The following is a 17,879-nucleotide window of genomic DNA, read 5'->3' as shown; positions in this document are numbered from 1 at the left end:
GCATTCAATAGGTTGTCTCTTTTTTTGGTTGTTTCCTTTGCTGTGCAGAGGCTTCTTATTTTGATAAGTCCCAATAGTTTATTTTTGTGCTTGTTTCCCTTGCCTCAAGAGACACATCTAAAAAAATGTTGTTATAGTCAATGTCTGAGAAATTACTGCCTGTGCTCTCTTCTAGGATTTTTATGGTTTTGCGTCTCACATTTAGGCCTTTAACACATTTTGAGTTTATTTTTGTGTATGGCATAAGAAAGCAATACAGTTTCATTCTTTTGCATGTAGTTGTCCAATTTTCCAACACCATTTGTTGAAAAAGACTATCTTTTTCCCATTACATATTCTTGCCTCCTTTGTCAAAGATTAATTGACCATATAGTAGTGGGTTTATTTCTGGACTCTACTCTGTCCCACTGATCTGTGCGTCTATTTTGGTGCCAGTACCATATTGTTTTGATTACTATAGCTTTGTAAAATAACCTGAAATCTGGAGTTATGAGGTTTCCAGCTTTTTCTTTTTTTCTTTCAAGATTGTTTTGGCTATTTGGGGTCTTCTGTAGTCTCATACAAATTAGGATTGTTTGTTCTAGTTCTGTGAGAAATGCTGTTGTTATTTTGATGGAGATTGCATTAAATGTGTAGATTGCTTAGGGTAGTATGGACATTTTAACAGTATCTGTTCTTCTAATCTATAAACATGGAATGTCTTTCCATTTCATTGTGGTATCTTTAATTTCTTTCATCAATGTTTATAGTTTTCAGAGTACAGATCTATCAACTCCTTGATTAGGTTTATTCCTAGATATCTTACTGTTTTTGGTGCAATTGTAAATGGGATCAATTTCTTAATTTCTCTTTCTGCTGCTTCATTATTGGTGTACAGAAATGCAAGAGATTTCTATATGTTGATTTTATGTCCTGTGACTTATTGAATTCATGTGTTAGTTTTAGCAGTTTTTTTGTGGTCTTTAGGGTTTTTCTTCTCTTACCACCATACTCTTCTGTAATAAGACTTATTGGGATGGGTTAAATAGGTTATGGGGATTGAGGAGTGCACTTGTTGTGATGAGCACTGGGTGAAGTATGGAAGTGACAAATCACTCTACTGTACACCTGAAACTAATATAACACCATCTGTTAACTAACTGGAATTAAAATAAAACTTTAAAAATGCCTTCCTAAAGTAACAGAATGTAATAAATGTCAGTTTGATGGAACTGAAATTACATTATTTGATGCCCTACACATTTTTTAAATTAATAGTAAAGTCTACCTTTTTTTTTTAAGTTTTAGGTTTACAGAAAAATAAGCAGAAAGTAAAGTTTCCATATATCCCTTAAACCCTCTTCACCTCCCAAATTTCCCCAATTATTTACATCTTACATTGGCATGTACATTTGTTATAAATCATGAGTCGGGGGATCCCTGGGTGGCTCAGCGGCTTAGCGCCTGCCTTTGGCTCAGGGTGCGGTCCTGCAGTCCCGGGATCGAGTCCAGCGTCGGGCTCCCGGCATGGAGCCTGCTTCTCCCTCCTCCTGTGTCTCTGCCTCTCTCTCTCTCTCTATGTCTATCGTAAATAAATAAATAAATCTTTAAAAAAATAAATCATGAGTCAGTGGTTTATAGATTAGCTAAATTCCTATTAGAGTTCACTCTTTGCATTGTACATTCTATAGGTTTTGACCAATATATAATGACCATTATAGTATTATACAGAATAGTTTCATCTCTCTGTATTCCACCTATTCATCTCTCTCTCTCTTTCTCTCTCTCTCTGAGCCCCTAAGAACCACTGGTATTTTCATTGTTTTGCCTTTTCAGAATATCTTATAGATAGATGACAGTGGGCCTCCTGGAGAGGCTCCCGCAGAGGATCAACGAGCGGTCGCCCTACTACCTGGGCCGAGACTACCTGGAGACGCTCATGGCCAGCCAGAAGGCAGCCGACTGGATCCAGATCAGTGAGATGCTGCTGGGACCTGTGCCACCCAACTTCGTCTTTCTGCCAAAGCACAAGGCCAACGCGTACAAGTAGTCACAGGGTGGGAGAGGGCGTCCGAGGGCCCAGCAGGGCCTCTTACTGCAGAAGAAGACAATAAATTTTATTTAAAAAAAAAAAAAAAAAAAAAAGCCTTTCAAACAGGCTTCTTTTCATTTAGCAGAATGTACTCAGCCCCATTCATGTGTTTTCGTGTCCTGATAGCTCACCTCTTTTTAGCACTGAATATCATTCCATCGACTGGATATATCACAATTTGTTTATCTATTCACCTGCTGAAGCATATGTTGGTTGCTTGTAACTTTTGGTAATTATTCATAAAGCTACTTTCAATATATGTGTAGGTTTTTGTGTAAATCTAAGTTTTCAACTCATTTTGGTAAATAACTATAAGCATGATCCCTGGATTGGATGGTAATAATGGTAAGCTTGGAGAGAAACTACAAAAATGTTGTCCAAAATGGCATTTTGCATTCTCACGGCAATGAATGGAAGTTATTACCACTTCACATCTTTGTCAGTATTTGGATTTTAGCTGTTTTAGTGGGTATTTAGTGGCATCTTACTGTAGTTTTAAGGTGCAGTTCTCTAATGACATATGATGAGGAGCATCTTCTCATATGCTTGTTTGGCATCTGTGAATCTTTGGTGAGGTGTCTGCTCAGATCTTTTGCTCATTTTTATTTATTTTATTATTTTTTATTTTTTTGAGGAACAAAAACAAAGTTTTTTATTTGTTCATATCCTGCATTTGAAGTATTTCTCAATAGCATTCTTCACCTGAGACTCTGCCATAGTTCTTAACCACCACACAACTGCAACCAACAACTTTATGGGATTTTTCCCTCTGTCAGTTTTATAGAGGCCTACCCATTCCCTTAGTTTCGTGTTGTCATCAATCTTGATTAGACTGATTTGGTGTTCAGCACAAAGGGCCTCCACCAACTTTACATACATAGGCTCATCACAGTAGGATGCAAGCACACAAAGATGAGCTTGGCACTTGTCTAAGGCTTTGGCAGCTTCATGAATTCCATGTGTTAGGGCTTCATGGATGAGGCCAGTCTTCAGCACCTCTTGTAAAGCAGTATTAACGTCCATTACACCCCAGCAGCAATGCCTTCCTAGGCCATGGCTGTCGATTAAGAGTGTAGCCAAATCTTGACCGCACCTGAGTCTCTGCTTCCACGCAACTTGGTGGTCGCAGGGAAAGAGCTTTTGCCCATTTTCAAATTGGGTTGTTTTCTTATTCTTGAGTTTTAAGAGTTGTTTGTATATTTTGGTTACCAGTTCTTTATGAGATATATATTCTGCAAATATTTTCTTCTAATGTGGCTTGTCATTTCATTCTCTGAATAGTGTCTTTTGAAGATCAGAAGTTTTAAATTGTAAAGTATCAATTTTTTTTTTTTTTTATCATGGCTTGTGATTTGTGGTTGTTTATCTAAAAAGTCATCACCAAACCTAAGGTCACCTAGGTTTTCCTCTATGTTATCTTTTAGGAATTTTATAGTTTAATGTTTTACATTTATGTGAACATATCTATGATCCATTTTGAGTTCATTTTTCATGAAAATTATCAGATGAGTCTAGATTCTCTTTCTTTTTGGTATATGGATGTCCAGTTGTTCCAGTAGTATTTATTGCAAGGATTATTCTTTACCCATTGAACTGCTTTTGCTCCTTTGTCAAAACACCCCATTCTAGATTACTGTAACTTTATAGCAGGTCTTAAAGTTGGGTAGTTTTAGTTTCTGACTTTCTTCTCCCTCAATATTTGCTGTTTGGTCTGGGTCTTTTGCCTCTCTGTATGAACTTTAGAATCAATTTTTCAATATCCACAAAATAACTTGCTGGAATTTTTACTGGGATTATACTAACCTCTAGAACTGACATCTTGACAATATTGAGTGTTCCCATTCATCACATGGACTATCTCCCTGTTTATTTAGATTTTCTTTGTTTTCTTTCATCAGAGTTATTTTCTTCATATAGATCTTGTACTTTTTTTTCAGATTTATAACCTAAGTATTTTCAGAGGTGCTAATATAAATGGTATTGTGTTATTAATTTTAAATTCCAAGTGTTCACTGTTGATAATAAGCAAAAAATTGATTTTTTTGGTAAGCTTTGTATCCTGCAACCTTGCTACAATCACTTATTAGTGCCAGGAGTTTTGTTTTTGTTGATTTTTTGAGATTTTCTATGTAGATAATCATGCCATCTGCAAAGAAAGATAATTTTATTTCTTCCTTCCCAATCTATATGTCTTTAATTTCTTTTTCTTGTCTTACTTCATTAGGACTTCTAGTATGATGTTTTATAGAAGTGGTGAGAGCAGATATCATTGCCTTATTCCTAATCTTAGTGGGAAAGCATCTAGTTTTTTACCATTAAGGATGATGTTAGCTGTAGGTTTTCTGCAGCTATTCTTTAAGTTGAGGCAGTACCCATTAATTCCTCATTTGTGAGAAGCTTCATCATGAGTAAGTGTTGGATTTTGTCAAATGCTTTTCTTTTTCATTAATTGATATAATTGATGATTTTCTCTTTAGTTTAATGACTTGAGTATAACCTAACTCTCTAAAAGCTGGTATGGCACCTTGCTTTGGAATTAGTTGTTATTTAGTACCTAGTGTTCTCAGTCTGGGACTTTTAGTGGACCTCCCATAGGAAGAGCCCCATTTAGCATCCTGAAACATATGAAGAAGGAGCTCCAAATCAATGATATCCTGATCTGCATGGGGTTCCTGAAAATGCAGGCTTTAAAGAGTTTCAGGTCATCAATCTATTTAATGCAATTCTTCAGCTGATAAAAATCTGGGGATAAAGGAATAAATAATTTTAGAGTCAAAATTTATAGCCTTATAATATTTTTGAACAAAAGAAAGAGGTACTAGCTACTGTGAAAGCTAAACACAACAAAACAAATACTCTGATATTGTTTGGATTAGGAAAATTTATTTTAAAAAAGAAGAAAGAAGAAACTTTTACAGTACAAATTTGAGCCAATGAATCAGCTTGGTGAGATAGCTGTAATAAATATGTCATCTTGTCTATAATCAGAGTAGGCTGAGCCAGTTGAGAGAATAGCTGCCCTTTGTTCAGCAGTTAGTATTTTTGAGCCTGGAGAGAAGGACAGAAATTAAAATATGGAGATTTTTATATTTGTATGATTTATATCAAAAGGATAGAAGCTTTCCTCTATGACCTGGGTTCTGGATGCTAGCATTAAATATTTGTGAATGTGGAAAAGACAAAAGGATTACTAATGCCATTCTCTTAAGAGGTCCTGATGTCCCTCTGTTAATTTCCCTTAGCACAGGTTCAGCTGACTGTGACTTTTCCTCCATTCCACCCAGAATTGAGTATGGTTTGTCTCACGATACATCTTTGATGGTGACTACAGCCACTTCCAGTATGTACCATCCTAGTTTTTGGCCATTCCTCAGCTTGCCCTGAACCCCCACCCCCTTTTTAAAAAAGTTTTTATTTATTGATTGATGAGAGACACACAGAGAGAGGTAGAGACACAGGCAGAGGGAGAAGCAGACTCCCTGTGGTGAGCCTGGTGTAGGACTCAATCCCAGGGTCCCTGGATCCCAACCTGAGCCAAAGGCAGACACTCAACCACTGAGCCACCCATGTGTGCTGCCCTGACCCTATCATTCCAGGAACAGATTCAATGCCTGGCAGTGAGGCTAACTAGAAAGAGCATGTTTGCCCTTGACCCAAAGATCTAATCTGTGAAATTAAAATAATAGTTAGCTAGTTTGGTCACCCTTCATTGTCTATGATATCTGGTTCAAGATAGCAAATATCTAAACGAGTAAATTTTTGTCAATCTCTACTTTTGTAAGTATATTTTATATATATCATCAAACCTTTTGAGGATATTTCATTTAAAGTTAAGGAATTTTCAAATTTGAGATTTTGTCATTAGCCCAAAGTCTGCAGACAAAAGCTATTACTTTACATTTTGCCCATTTGTTTTTATTATATACTGTCCAGTCCTTCAAAACTAGCATTTCCATTGCTTCTATATATTGAAAAACAGAGAAAAGCTCTCATTCTTGGCTAATCTGCATCTTGAAAAGGACAAATATTTTACTATTATATAAGATGTGATAACTACTAAAATAATGTTAAAAATTAAGTACATAGGGGGCACCTGGGTGGCTCAGTTGGTTAAGTGTCTGCCTTGAGCTCAGGTCATGATCCCAGAGTCCTGGGTTAGAGCCCTGTGTTGGGCTCCCTGCTCAGCAGGGAGTCTGCTTCTCCCTCTCCCTCTGCTCCCCTGCTTGTGCTCTCTTTCTCCCTCTCTCTCAAATAAATAAATAAATAAAATAAATAAATAAATAAATAAATAAATAAATAAATAAATAAATAAATAAAATCTTCAAAAAATGCTTAGTTGGATGCAAAAGCAACAATTATATCCAGAAGGATTTTAGATGGCTTCACAGAGGAGGTGCCATTACTGCTAGATCTTGAAAGAGGGCTCAGATCGCAGCAAAGAGAAATTGGAGGAAATGTATTCTAGACCAAAGGAAGGGACTGAACAAATATACAATGGTAGTGAGCAAATGCTAGGAATTAGCTGGAGTTCACTATAGCCATAGGTTCATTAAGGATGAGGCTGATAGATGAGTTGGGACCTGAGTTATGGAATTTATTTCCAAGGCATATAGAATATAGAGGCTTTGAAGGTTATTAGCTGTGCTCAGAACAGTACTAAGTTTCACATGCTGACGGCAGGAGGAGAAAGAGTAAAGTGAGGACACTGGAGACAGAGGTCACTTCAGAGATTGCTCCCACAGCTTAGAAGACATATTACTGTTCTACCACTCCAGGGATATGTGGAAGCATTGCTCTGCAGGGTGGTTCAGGGGTTCAGGTTCATTCCATCTTGCTGTTCTGACCCACTAAGAAAGCTTATTTATCTGCAAGGTCAAACCTCAGCTGCTGCCAAATCTTATCTAATAGGAGGGAAAAGAACTGGTGGAGCACATGAGCAAAATTTTATGGCCCAGAATCTCAAGTGACTTACGTGCACTTCTGCTTGTATCTCATATGCAAACAAAATCACATGACCATTGCTAGCTCTAGGAGCAGCTAGAAAAATCTAAGGTCTAGCAAGGCTGTCATGAGCTCATTTTGATAATAGAACCTTATAGTTCGTAGAGCTGACATTTCTATTATTACTGTAAAAATACATGCAACAATATCTGAAACAGATATTTTATTAAAGATTTGTTTATTTATTTTAGAGAGAGAGAGAGAGAGAGTGTGTATGTGGGAAGGAGGGACAGAGGGAAAGAAGCAGACTCCCCACTGAGCATGGAGCCCTACATGGGGCTCAATCTCACAACCCTGAGACTATGCCCTGAGCTCAAATTAAGAGTCAGACATTCAACTGACTGAGCCACCCAGGTGCCCCTGAGACAGATATTTTTATGAGTCCTGAAATTAAACGTGTCCTTTTAAGGGTTGAACCCAAGCTGGGCTAAGTATAGAGGCCCTCTACTTTCTGAAACATAGACACTGATATAGGAGAAGGGTGGACACATGACTATAGCCCACATAAAAAGAGTCCTTCATCACCAACTGGATCAAAGAATCTTCCTCTTTCTCTCTTATTTTTTTGTTGTTATTTTTAATTTTGTTTATGAAGCTATAAAGATATAAATCTAGAGATGATAGGTCTAAGGCTCGCTAATTATTTTGGATGTCTAGCAAGATGTTTTTATTACTTAGCAATGAAAACAAAATTTAGAGACTTTCTTCCAGGTTCCATTATTGTAAATGCTGCAATGAAAAATAGCTTTTTATATTTTATAACTCTAAACAAGAGTATACTACTAGTAAAAGAACAATTATTAAAATAGTTTCTTAAACTTGTTTAAATTTCTAAAACTCAAACTTAAGCTAATGAGTCTTAATCTAATAGAGATGACTTTTTTCATATTTTGTTAATTTAACTCCAAAAATGGGGGTGGCATATTGTTTTAGAAATTGTAGTTTTTGGCACCTAGTGCACTCTTGTTTAAAGCACAGCGGAAGTTCTCAGTCAGGAAGAGTCTCATTTAACATCCTGCTGTACAAAGTTTAGTGAAAAACCGCAAAACAGCATATGTATCAGCCCTTCCAGAAAAGCACAAACATAAAACAAATTTGGTTCAGAAACATTGTGAATGCAACTGTTCAGTTAAAAACTGCATGTTTTGCAAAGTAATAGCCTTGTAGGGACATAATTCACAGGTTTCGGGAATTCTAGAACTGGAGAGTTTAGCCACTGTGACATAAGAGTAGAAACAATCTAAAACCCAAATCACCTTGCATTTGCTGGGCTTTGAAAAATACAGAATAAGAGAAGAGAAATTCAGATCTACATAAAATGTAAGATGATGGAACTTGCTTAGTGGTTTGGCTGTGATAAATATGGTACCTTGCCTGCAAGCTGGTTTGAAAATTGTATCAATAGAGAGAAAGTATACCTTAAATTCAATCTTATTGCTCTGAAAACATAAGTCTTAAAGAGAAAAGTGAAATTATAGAGGATTTTAATTTGCAGGATGGATATTTAGGAGAGTCTCCAATAAGACTTGAATAGTAAAGTGCCAGTATAAGATATTTATGAGTTGACAAAAGCGTCTTTTAAGCTATTCTCTCAGTGAACCTTTGTGCTCATTCTCCAAAGAGGTTCAGGCCATGTGCCTCTCTCCTTTCATCCACCCTCACATGCAGTAAGACAGGGGCATTTGTGTGGCTCAGTTGGTTAAGGGTCTGACTCTTGATTTCAGCTCAGGCCATAATCTCAGGGTTGTGAGATGGAGCCTTCCCTGTGTTATGATCCACACTAGGTATGGAGCCTGCTTAAAATTCTTCCTCTCAGGGAACCTGGGTAGCTCAGTGATTGTGCATCTGTCTTTGGCTCAGGTCATGATCCCGAGATCTGGGATCGAGTCCCACATCAGTCTCCTTGCGAGGAGCCTGCTTCTCCATCTGCCTGTGTCTCTGCCTCTCTCTCTCTGTGTGTCTCTCATGAATAAATAAATAAAGTATTTTTTTAAAAAAAGATTCTTCCTCTCCCTACCCTCCTTCTCTAAAAGAAAAAAAAATTAAGTATATGTTACATGGGGTAAGATAGCTTTGTGTCACATTTCTGATAGTGACCACAGGTGGAGTCCTAGGCCTTTCCGATTCTTTTTTCAGGGGGACCCTTCAAAGATTCAGATTGTTCTGATTCCCCTATAATAGGTTAAAGTAAATGTACTAATGTACTAATGTGAAAAACACCTCACCCTTCTTCCAGAAACCCAATCTGGAGAACATCTGAACAAGTCAGCCGGTGTGACCTCTCTGTAGCCTATGGTTTGGTGTATTGAAGGCATATATAAGTGCACCCTACCTCAAGTGCAGTCCTTTTACACATTTCCAACACGTGTCAGGAATGATCCATCTTAAGTGGAGGAATTGTTAAATTTCTAACTTAAATGTGAGGTCTCATTATTAAATAGTACACATCCAAAGCCTCTTCAAGTCCAATTTATAAAGGGAAATCATTACTCCTCTGGCTTAAGATTTCCTTTTTTGTCATTTTGGGGCATCAGAAAGTTCACACAATTAAAGAGGTTAGACTTCGTTATTTGGGTGCATTAATTATCCATACAAGCTACCCTAGAGAAGAAAGCAGGATCTAACAATATCTGAATTTCTAAGTGTGCATTGGTCAGTATACACTTTACATCTATAAACTTTATATAGTGTTGTGTCCCCCAAAGATTAATACATAAGTTTTAGGAACAAGAGCTAGAATAATGAGTGGACTCACCATCATGCACAATGATATCCTGAGGGAATTTATGCTTCCTGTCCCTGGAAACTGGAAACTTCTAATAACTATTAAATAAATTGAATCAGTGAAATTTTTTTTTTAAATAAAACCTCTAGGCTTAGATAATTTAACTCTGATTACTACAAACAAACATGTAATAATAGTCTTTACATAAATTTTTGTTGGGCATCAAAAATGAGGCATGTTATCCAATTCATTATTTGAGAAAATACTTAATACCAACGACGACCATAGTTGTATAAAAAAAAGTTTATGTCAATTGTAAATACGGAGGCAAAAATTCTAAATCAGTTATTAGCAAACAATGCAATCCCTATCAAAATTGTAATGCCATTTTTCCAAATTACAGAAATTCCAATGACAGAAATAGAAAACGTAATCCTAAAATTTATATGGAACCACAGAAGATCCCAAATGGCCAAAGCAATCCTAGAAAGCAAAACAAAGCTAGCAGCATCACATTTCCTGATTTCAAACTTTAGTACCAAACTATAGCAATCAAAACAGTGTGAGACTAGGATAAAAATACACATATAGTCTAATGGAATAGAATTGAGAGCCCAGACATAAACCCATGCATGCACAGTCAACTAATATTTGATATGGAAACCAAGAAGTTTCAGTGGGGAAAAAGGATTGCATGGTGAACTCACTAAATGGTGTTGGCAAAAGATATAACCACATGCAGAGGAATGAAATTGAACCTCTATTTCACTCACAAAACCCCACTCAAAATAGATTAGAGAATCATCACATGCAAAACTGAAAACTATAAAACTACTAGAAGGAACCATAGGTCCAAAGCTCCTTGGCAATAGTCTTGGTAAAGATTTTGTCAGATAACACCAAAAGCTCCAGAAACAAAAGTAAAAATAAGTGAGACTACATCAAACTAGAAAGCCTCTGCAGAGCAAAACAATCAGCAAAATAGAAAGACAATATATGGAATTTGAGAAAATACTTGTAAATCATCTATTTGGTAAAAGGCTAATATCCCAATATAAAAGAAATTCATGGGGCACCTGAGTGGCTCAGTCAGATAACCATCTGCCTTCAGCTCAGGCCATGATCCCAGGGTCCTGGGGTCAAGCTCTGCATCAGGCTCCCTGCTCAGTGGGGAGTCTTCTCCCTCTGCCTGCGCCCAAACCCCCGTGCTTGTGCTCTCCCTCTCTCTCTCTCCCTCTCTCAAATAAATGAATAAAATCTTAAACAACAACAACAACAATAACCTCATACAACTCAATAGTAAAGAAATGGTTGTGGTTGGTGGCAGGAGGACAATACTGAACCTCGTTTTCCTGGACCAGGCCATGAGGGTCCTTCCAGAGGAAGCTTTTACAAAGAGCAGAGAAATCCTCACTCAAATGTTAGTCTCTTATCAAAAATACCTGCCAGCCCAAGGATTGCCCCCAAGTTATGGAAGACAAATCCAACAGCCCTGTCTACTGACATATTGCCAAAAAGGGCCACTGGTAGTATGAGGATCTCTGTGCTTTCTACCACCCAGGAGTCCAGGGCCTTCTCAGTGAGACTGTGTCTTCACATCCAGGATGGAAGGAGCCCTTTGTGACCTAGCCATGTATTTCCCTGTGGCCCTGTGATGGCTACTGTGAGGCTGTTCCATGATTTCACAACCCTGAGATCATCACCTTACCACCCGCAGTCACTGACACCCACCTATATCTGCCACCTCCCCCATTTGGGGTCCAGAGTTGCATTTCATCATTGGTAGCCAGTGTATGGTCTTTCTTTTGATCCAGCCTCCAGAGACTCACCTTCAGGACCCCATCTTTGCCCCCTTCAACTGCCTCCTGAATCCTCTTCCCCCTCGCCAACTGACTTCTGGATAAGAAACCTCTTTAATGCTGTTTCTTGTGCATCTGTCCACCCAGCCCCCAGTACTGCTCTCCATTCCTGAGAGCCCTGGAGCAGTTTCCTATCATTCCCTTCTTCTAGCTGCTTATTTAAAGTCCTGTTTATGTGATAGCCCCTACTCCCAAAGTTACTAGGTGTTCTGTGAAACTCACCAAGTTGACCTTGGGTCAAGTATAGATGACTGGTGCAGAGTTACTCCCTGAAAGGCCACTCCCCTTGTTTTTGGACTTTGTAGTTTCTGTATTGGTGGCATGATCCCCACTGCTCTGGTCTGGGATCACTGTGCTTTGTGAAACTGTGCATCCCCTCCTAGGTAGCCTTTCTCAGTGTCCACAGCATCTTTGTGACTTCCCAACACTAGAGTAAGCTTTTCTGCAAAAATGAATGAGGCTCTTGGTGCCCGCTTTTCTGCATCTCGCAATATGGGAGAACTGTGAAACTTTCTACAAGACTGCTTCCCTGGTCTCCTCTCCCCATTCTCTTGGTGTTGAGTTCTCTGGGTTTGGCACAAGCCCATGAGATGTCTTCTAACGTCTCTCACGGGCTACCATATCTCCTCTCCGGCCCACTTCAGTTAGAGTACATCATTGTGAGGCCACCAGCCCTTTGATCAGAATTCTGTGAATCTCCACCCGGCCTACCTTTGGGTGGAACCTGGCTGGATGGTACTGTTGCCCTCATCCAACCTTCCCTACATCCCTCGCACTGCTTTTCTGTGAAAAGGGCAGTGGACAGGTTTGGTTTTGAACTGGCCCTAAGGAAATGGATCAGGAGTTATGTGGGCAAGAGGGAAGATGAGAGCTGTTAGAGAACTGAATATGAATATTTTTTTCATTTTAACATTTTTTATATTAGTAATAAATGCAGTGGAAACAAATAAATAGTATCATTTTATTTCAGCAGAGGTAGCCTGAACTTATTGAAAAAAACTATAGTAGAATGAGAGGTGTGCGGTATTATGGCATTTAAAAAAACTATTTAAATGTCATAATTGGCCTCTGAGCCAAATGTAGTGACTGCGTTCCTGGGTAACTGCCACAGGAAGAAGTTTGAGGAATACACGGGCATATAGATGGTCCACTCCCTTAGAGAGAACAGGGTGGCAGGTTCAGATGAGCATGCATGTCCTTTCTGCCTCAAGGAGACCTGTCTGTACCAGTTCCTAAAACCGTATCCTTCCTTTTGAGAACTCTAGACAGACATTAATATGGTGAAAACATGGTAAACTGAGGCCCATAAGGATGGAAGCTCTCATATTTATTCTAATGTTTTTTTGAAAACTGGTGTTTATGTGGTGGGCTATTGCTGGGAGCTAAAGATAAGATGATAAAGAAGACCAAGTACCCGAGAGAAAGAGACAGAGGAGGGGATACAGCTGTAAATAGGTCATTTCAATTTCACAATTAGATAAAGAGTGTTCTGATAGGGGTGACAATAAGGAATACAGAGGAGGAATATATCATCTAGCCTTGGGCAGTCAGGACTTGAGAAGGGATAGAAGCTAGCATATAAGGAGAATATGGTTAAGCAGAGCTGTTTTTTTGTTTTGTTTTGTTTTGCTTTAAAATATTTTATTTATTTATTCATGAGAGACAGAGAGAGAGAGAGAGCGAGCTAGAGACACAGGCAGAGGGAGAAGCAGGTTCCATGCAGGTAGCCTGATGTGGGACTTGATCCTGTGTCTCCAGGATCATGCCCTGGGCTGAAGGTGGCGCCAAACCACTGAGCCATCGGGGCTGCCCCAGGAGCAGAGCTGTTTTAAGAAGTCTGCATACTATCTACAAAGGCCCAAAGTCCAAAGATAACATGTGCACCTTGGAGAATCACAAGTAGTTTATTCTAGCTGCATCACATTTTAAAGCATGAGGCAGCTAGAAAGGAATTCCAGGAAAATCTAGTTGATTCTGAAGAACCATTTTCTTCTAATTCACCCCTTTTATAAGCATGGGACTGGAACTTAGGGGCATTCCGGCAAACTTCCCAGGTGACCATATATCAAAAAAAAAAAAAAAATTAGAGTGATGTATACTATGGTGACTATCATCAATGATAGTGTAGTATGTATTTGGGAGTTGCCGAAGAGAGGGCACCTGGGTAGCTCAGTCAATTAAACATCTGCCTTCGTCTGGCTCAGGTCATGATCCCAGGGTCTGGGGATCAAGTCCCTCATCTCCCTGCTCAGCGGGGAGTCTGCTTCTCCCTCTGCCCCTCCCTCTACTTGTGTTCTTTCTCTCATAAATAAATATCTTTTAAAAAAGGAAGTAAAAAAAATAAATAAAAAATAAAAATAAAAAAGGAAGTTGCCAAGAGGGTAAATCTTAATAGTTCTCATCACAAGAAAATGAATTATAAATTTGTGTAGTGATGTATGATAACTAGACTTGTGGTGATCACTTCCTGGTATATACAAATGTTGAGTCATTATGTTGTATACCTGATACTAATATACTATCATATGTCAATTACACCTAAGTAAACAAGAAAAGAACTAGAATACTGAAAGGCCATAATTAAAACAAGATTAGAATGTATATCTTTTTTTTTTTAATAAAAATTTTATTTATTTACTCATGAGAGAGACCGAGAGAGGCAGAGACATAGGCAGAGGGAAGAGAAGCAGGCTCCATGCAAGGAGCCCAATGTGGGACTCGATCCTGAAACTCCGGGATCACATCCTGGGATCATGTCCTGAGCCAAAGGCAGATGTTCAACCGCTGAGCCACCCAGGCATCCCTAGGATGTATATCTTATGATTTCCAGCTCCCTGTTGTAATCAGCAGATTCTTCCTATTGCATTCAGGTATACTGCTTCAAGAAGCACAAACACTCCCATCCTGTCATTAAATGTTCTCTTTCCATGTACTATTATTTTAGTTTTAATTTTAGTAATTTTATGTCTTCATTTCTAAATATGTAAAGATATATGCCATGCAAATTGTAAGAGGCATGGAAGATGATATATGTGTGGAGGCCGAGAAAAATTAAGGCCATTCCACCTCAGGTTTAGCATTAGCACAAGTACAGCCATCTTAGGCCCCTGGGAATAAGAGCTGAACTTTACAGGAAAAACTGCAGAATATCCTAGGCAGGGAATCCCATATCAGAAAGACAACAAAACTCAGAATGCCCTCGTCAGAGAATCCCATATCTAATCCCATATCGGAAAGACAATATAGCTCAGAATGACCTCGGCAGAGAATCCCATATCAGATCTTAAGAAACTCCCCCACCCTTTCCCTATATTGGAAAGAAAAAACTTTTTTTTTCTCCACCCCTTCTGAAAATCCCCAAGACGAGCCCATAAAAAACCAGCTGTAACCCACTTCGGGGTCCAAGCCCCTGCTCTGCTGTATGGAGTATACTTGGACCCAAGCTCGAGCTTGTAAACTCTCGTGTACTTGCATCAGTGTTGGCTCCTTGGTGGTTTCTCGGATTCACAATCTTGGGCACAACAATATGATTTAAAGTTAGCCATACTCTCAAGTCTCATGTCAACTACCCAGGTCCATCCTCAGTTGTGACCATACTACTAGTTTATTCTGTATTTTTCCTGAGACAGATAAAATATACATATATATTCATTATATTTTTTATAAAAGATTATTTATTTATTTGAGAGACAGAAAGAGAGAGAACATTAGCACAGAGGAAGGAGGAGAAGCAGACTCCCTGCTAAACAGAAAGCCTGACTTGGCTGAATCCCAGGACCCTGGGATCATGACCTGAGCTGAAGGTAGATGCTTAACAGACAGCCACCCAGGTGCCCCATTTATTCATTATATTTAAATTTACTAGTAGCAACTATGTTTACTCTCTGCATCTTTGTTTTTTCACTTTATGCTAAATCTGGAGATTTTCCCGTATTAGTACAAACAGAATTTTCCCTTTCATTGTGGTGACAATGGAATATTCTTTTATATAAATGCCCCATGATTTCTATTATCAGTACCCGACAGAGAGACAGGTTTTTTGTTTTTTTTTTTTTTTTGTTTTTTGCCATACACAAGTGCTATAACATATACCCTAGTATGTATGACATCTGGCACATGGACAATGAAATCTATAAGATAAATTCCTAAATTTGACCTTGCTGGATCAAAGGTATGTGCATTTACTTCCTTGATATATAATTGTTCCAATTTCCAATTACTAGAAAATATGGGAGATTTTCTATTTCTCCAAATCCTTGGCAACCTAGTATCCCATCAAATGTGTTTTTCTGTGCCAATCTTAGAGATGAAACAGGATCCTCATAACTTTATTTTGCATATCTCTTATTAGTAAAGTTGAATATATTTCATTTCTTCTAATATATTTGCCCAGTGAGAGAAAGAAACTGGCTTAAAGAAATCATATCATTTTTTCCTGATATATATTAAAATGCATTCCTCATTTTGCCCCATTTCTATTTTTACTTTGCTTATGTTTTTCTATGAAGATCATTTTTTTCTTAGATAGTTGATAGTTCAGTTTATCAGTATTTTCTTTTATCCATCTAACTTATTTTACTTAGTATAATACCCTCTAGATCCATCCAGGTTGTCTCTAATGGCACAATCTCATCCTTTTTCATGGCTATGTAATATTCCATTGTATATGTATACCACATCTTCCTTATCCATTCATCTATTAATGGACACTTAGATTGCTTCCATATCTTAGCTATTGTTAATACTGCAAAGACCATAGGGGGACATGTATCTTTTTGAATTAGTGTTTTTGTTTTCTTTAGGTAAATACTCTGAAGTGGAATTATTGAATCATATGGTGTTTCTATTCTTAATTTTTGAGGAGCCTCCAAATTGTTTCCAAAGTGGTTGTACCACTTTACATTCCCACCAACAGTGTGTGAGGGTTCCTTTTTTCCACATCTTTGCCAACACTTGTTATTTCTTGTATTTTTTATTTTAGCCATTTTGACAGGTGTAAGGTGACATTTCACTGTGGTTTTGATTTGATTTCATTCCAAATTGAACCTTAAAAAAACACAGATGACCAAACAAACAAACAAACAAACAAACAAACAAACAAACTGAACCAGACCTGTAAAATACAGAAAACAAACTGATAGTACACCAGAAGGGAGGAAGGTGTGAAGATGGACAGAATGGGTGAAGGGAGTGGGACATACAAGCTTCCAGTTATGTAATGAATAAGTCAGGGGAATAAAAGGCAACATAGGGAATACAGCCAATGATATTGTAATAGCAATGTATGGTAACAGAGGCTGGCTACGTTTGTGGTGAGCATAGAGCAATGTATAAACTTGAGAAATCACTACATTGTACACCTGAAACTAATGTAACATTGCATGTCAACTACATTCAAATAAAAACATTTAAAATATATTTTCTTTTATCTATTTTCATTATTTCATACTTAGAAAGGTATGAAATACCTTTACCTATCTATTCCAATATTGTTTTTTAACTCCATCCCCTATTATTTAATTTTATGGTATAATTTTTCATGTTTATATCTTTGAAGCATCTGAAATTTACTTGGTATAACATGTAAAGGAGACCTCAACTTTTCTTTTTCAGATGGCTACCTATAGTTCAAACACCATTTGCTGAATACTCCATATTCCTTCACAAGAGAATATGCCCAAATTATCATCTGCTGAATTTCTGCATCACTTTCACCAATTTTCTGTGTCTGTTTTGTGACTGTTTCAATATTCAGATGTTAGTACCACAATGCTAATTGTTGGGATGTTTTAACATGTGGTTAAAGCTAGTTCCCTCTCATTTGTCTCTTTTGCAGGATTGCACTGGGTATTTTTGCTTGGGGCTTTTCCATAAAAACTTTAGAATTAAAGTGGAAACCACTCTCTGAAAAATTATGTTTGACGTATTTTTTGGATCAAATTAAATGTACCTAACTAGTTTAAATAATACTGACATTTTAATTTCTGTCAATTTTTGTTTCTTACATATAGCACTTAAAAATTTCTTCATATAAATTTTACATACTTCATGATAATTTTATTCTGCAGTATCATATTGGTTTTGATGGTACTGCAAGTTTGGTCTTTTATTCCACTCTGTCTTTTAACCTGTTTCTCATTTCTTCAAGTTAATTTAATCAATAATAAGTTTGTATTTTCTGGGTAAGGCCTTCATATATTTAGATAGTCACTTTAGTTTTAAA

General features: G+C 37.7%; 3 long non-coding RNA genes and 1 pseudogene across 3 annotated transcripts in view; 2 read left to right on the top strand and 2 right to left on the bottom strand.

Moving 5' to 3' along the window:
• The window catches only part of LOC119872277, a 28,787-nt gene extending 26,509 nt beyond the window's left edge, over positions 1 to 2,278 (top strand). The window contains exon 3 of the long non-coding RNA XR_005361297.1: positions 1,816 to 2,278. This is a non-coding gene — a long non-coding RNA (uncharacterized LOC119872277). The remainder of the gene's footprint in view (positions 1 to 1,815) is intronic.
• A 453-nt stretch (positions 2,279 to 2,731) lies between these two features.
• On the bottom strand, positions 2,732 to 3,126 carry LOC100684206 (annotated as a pseudogene).
• A 1,816-nt stretch (positions 3,127 to 4,942) lies between these two features.
• LOC119876389 lies at positions 4,943 to 11,349 on the bottom strand. The gene is made up of 3 exons (XR_005361296.1): positions 11,141 to 11,349; positions 9,828 to 9,895; positions 4,943 to 5,119 (listed from the first exon to the last, which is right to left on the bottom strand). It is a non-coding gene; the product is annotated as an uncharacterized LOC119876389 (long non-coding RNA).
• On the top strand, positions 8,302 to 17,571 carry LOC119872274. Its single transcript, XR_005361291.1, has 2 exons — positions 8,302 to 8,392; positions 17,270 to 17,571. It is a non-coding gene; the product is annotated as an uncharacterized LOC119872274 (long non-coding RNA).
• Positions 17,572 to 17,879: the final 308 nt, after the last annotated feature.

This window comes from Canis lupus, chromosome 6 (assembly GCF_011100685.1).
Source record: "Canis lupus familiaris isolate Mischka breed German Shepherd chromosome 6, alternate assembly UU_Cfam_GSD_1.0, whole genome shotgun sequence".
NCBI lineage: Eukaryota > Metazoa > Chordata > Mammalia > Carnivora > Canidae > Canis > Canis lupus.
The sequence above is the reverse complement of the archived record's forward strand: the minus strand, read 5'-3'. Positions and strand labels throughout refer to the sequence as shown.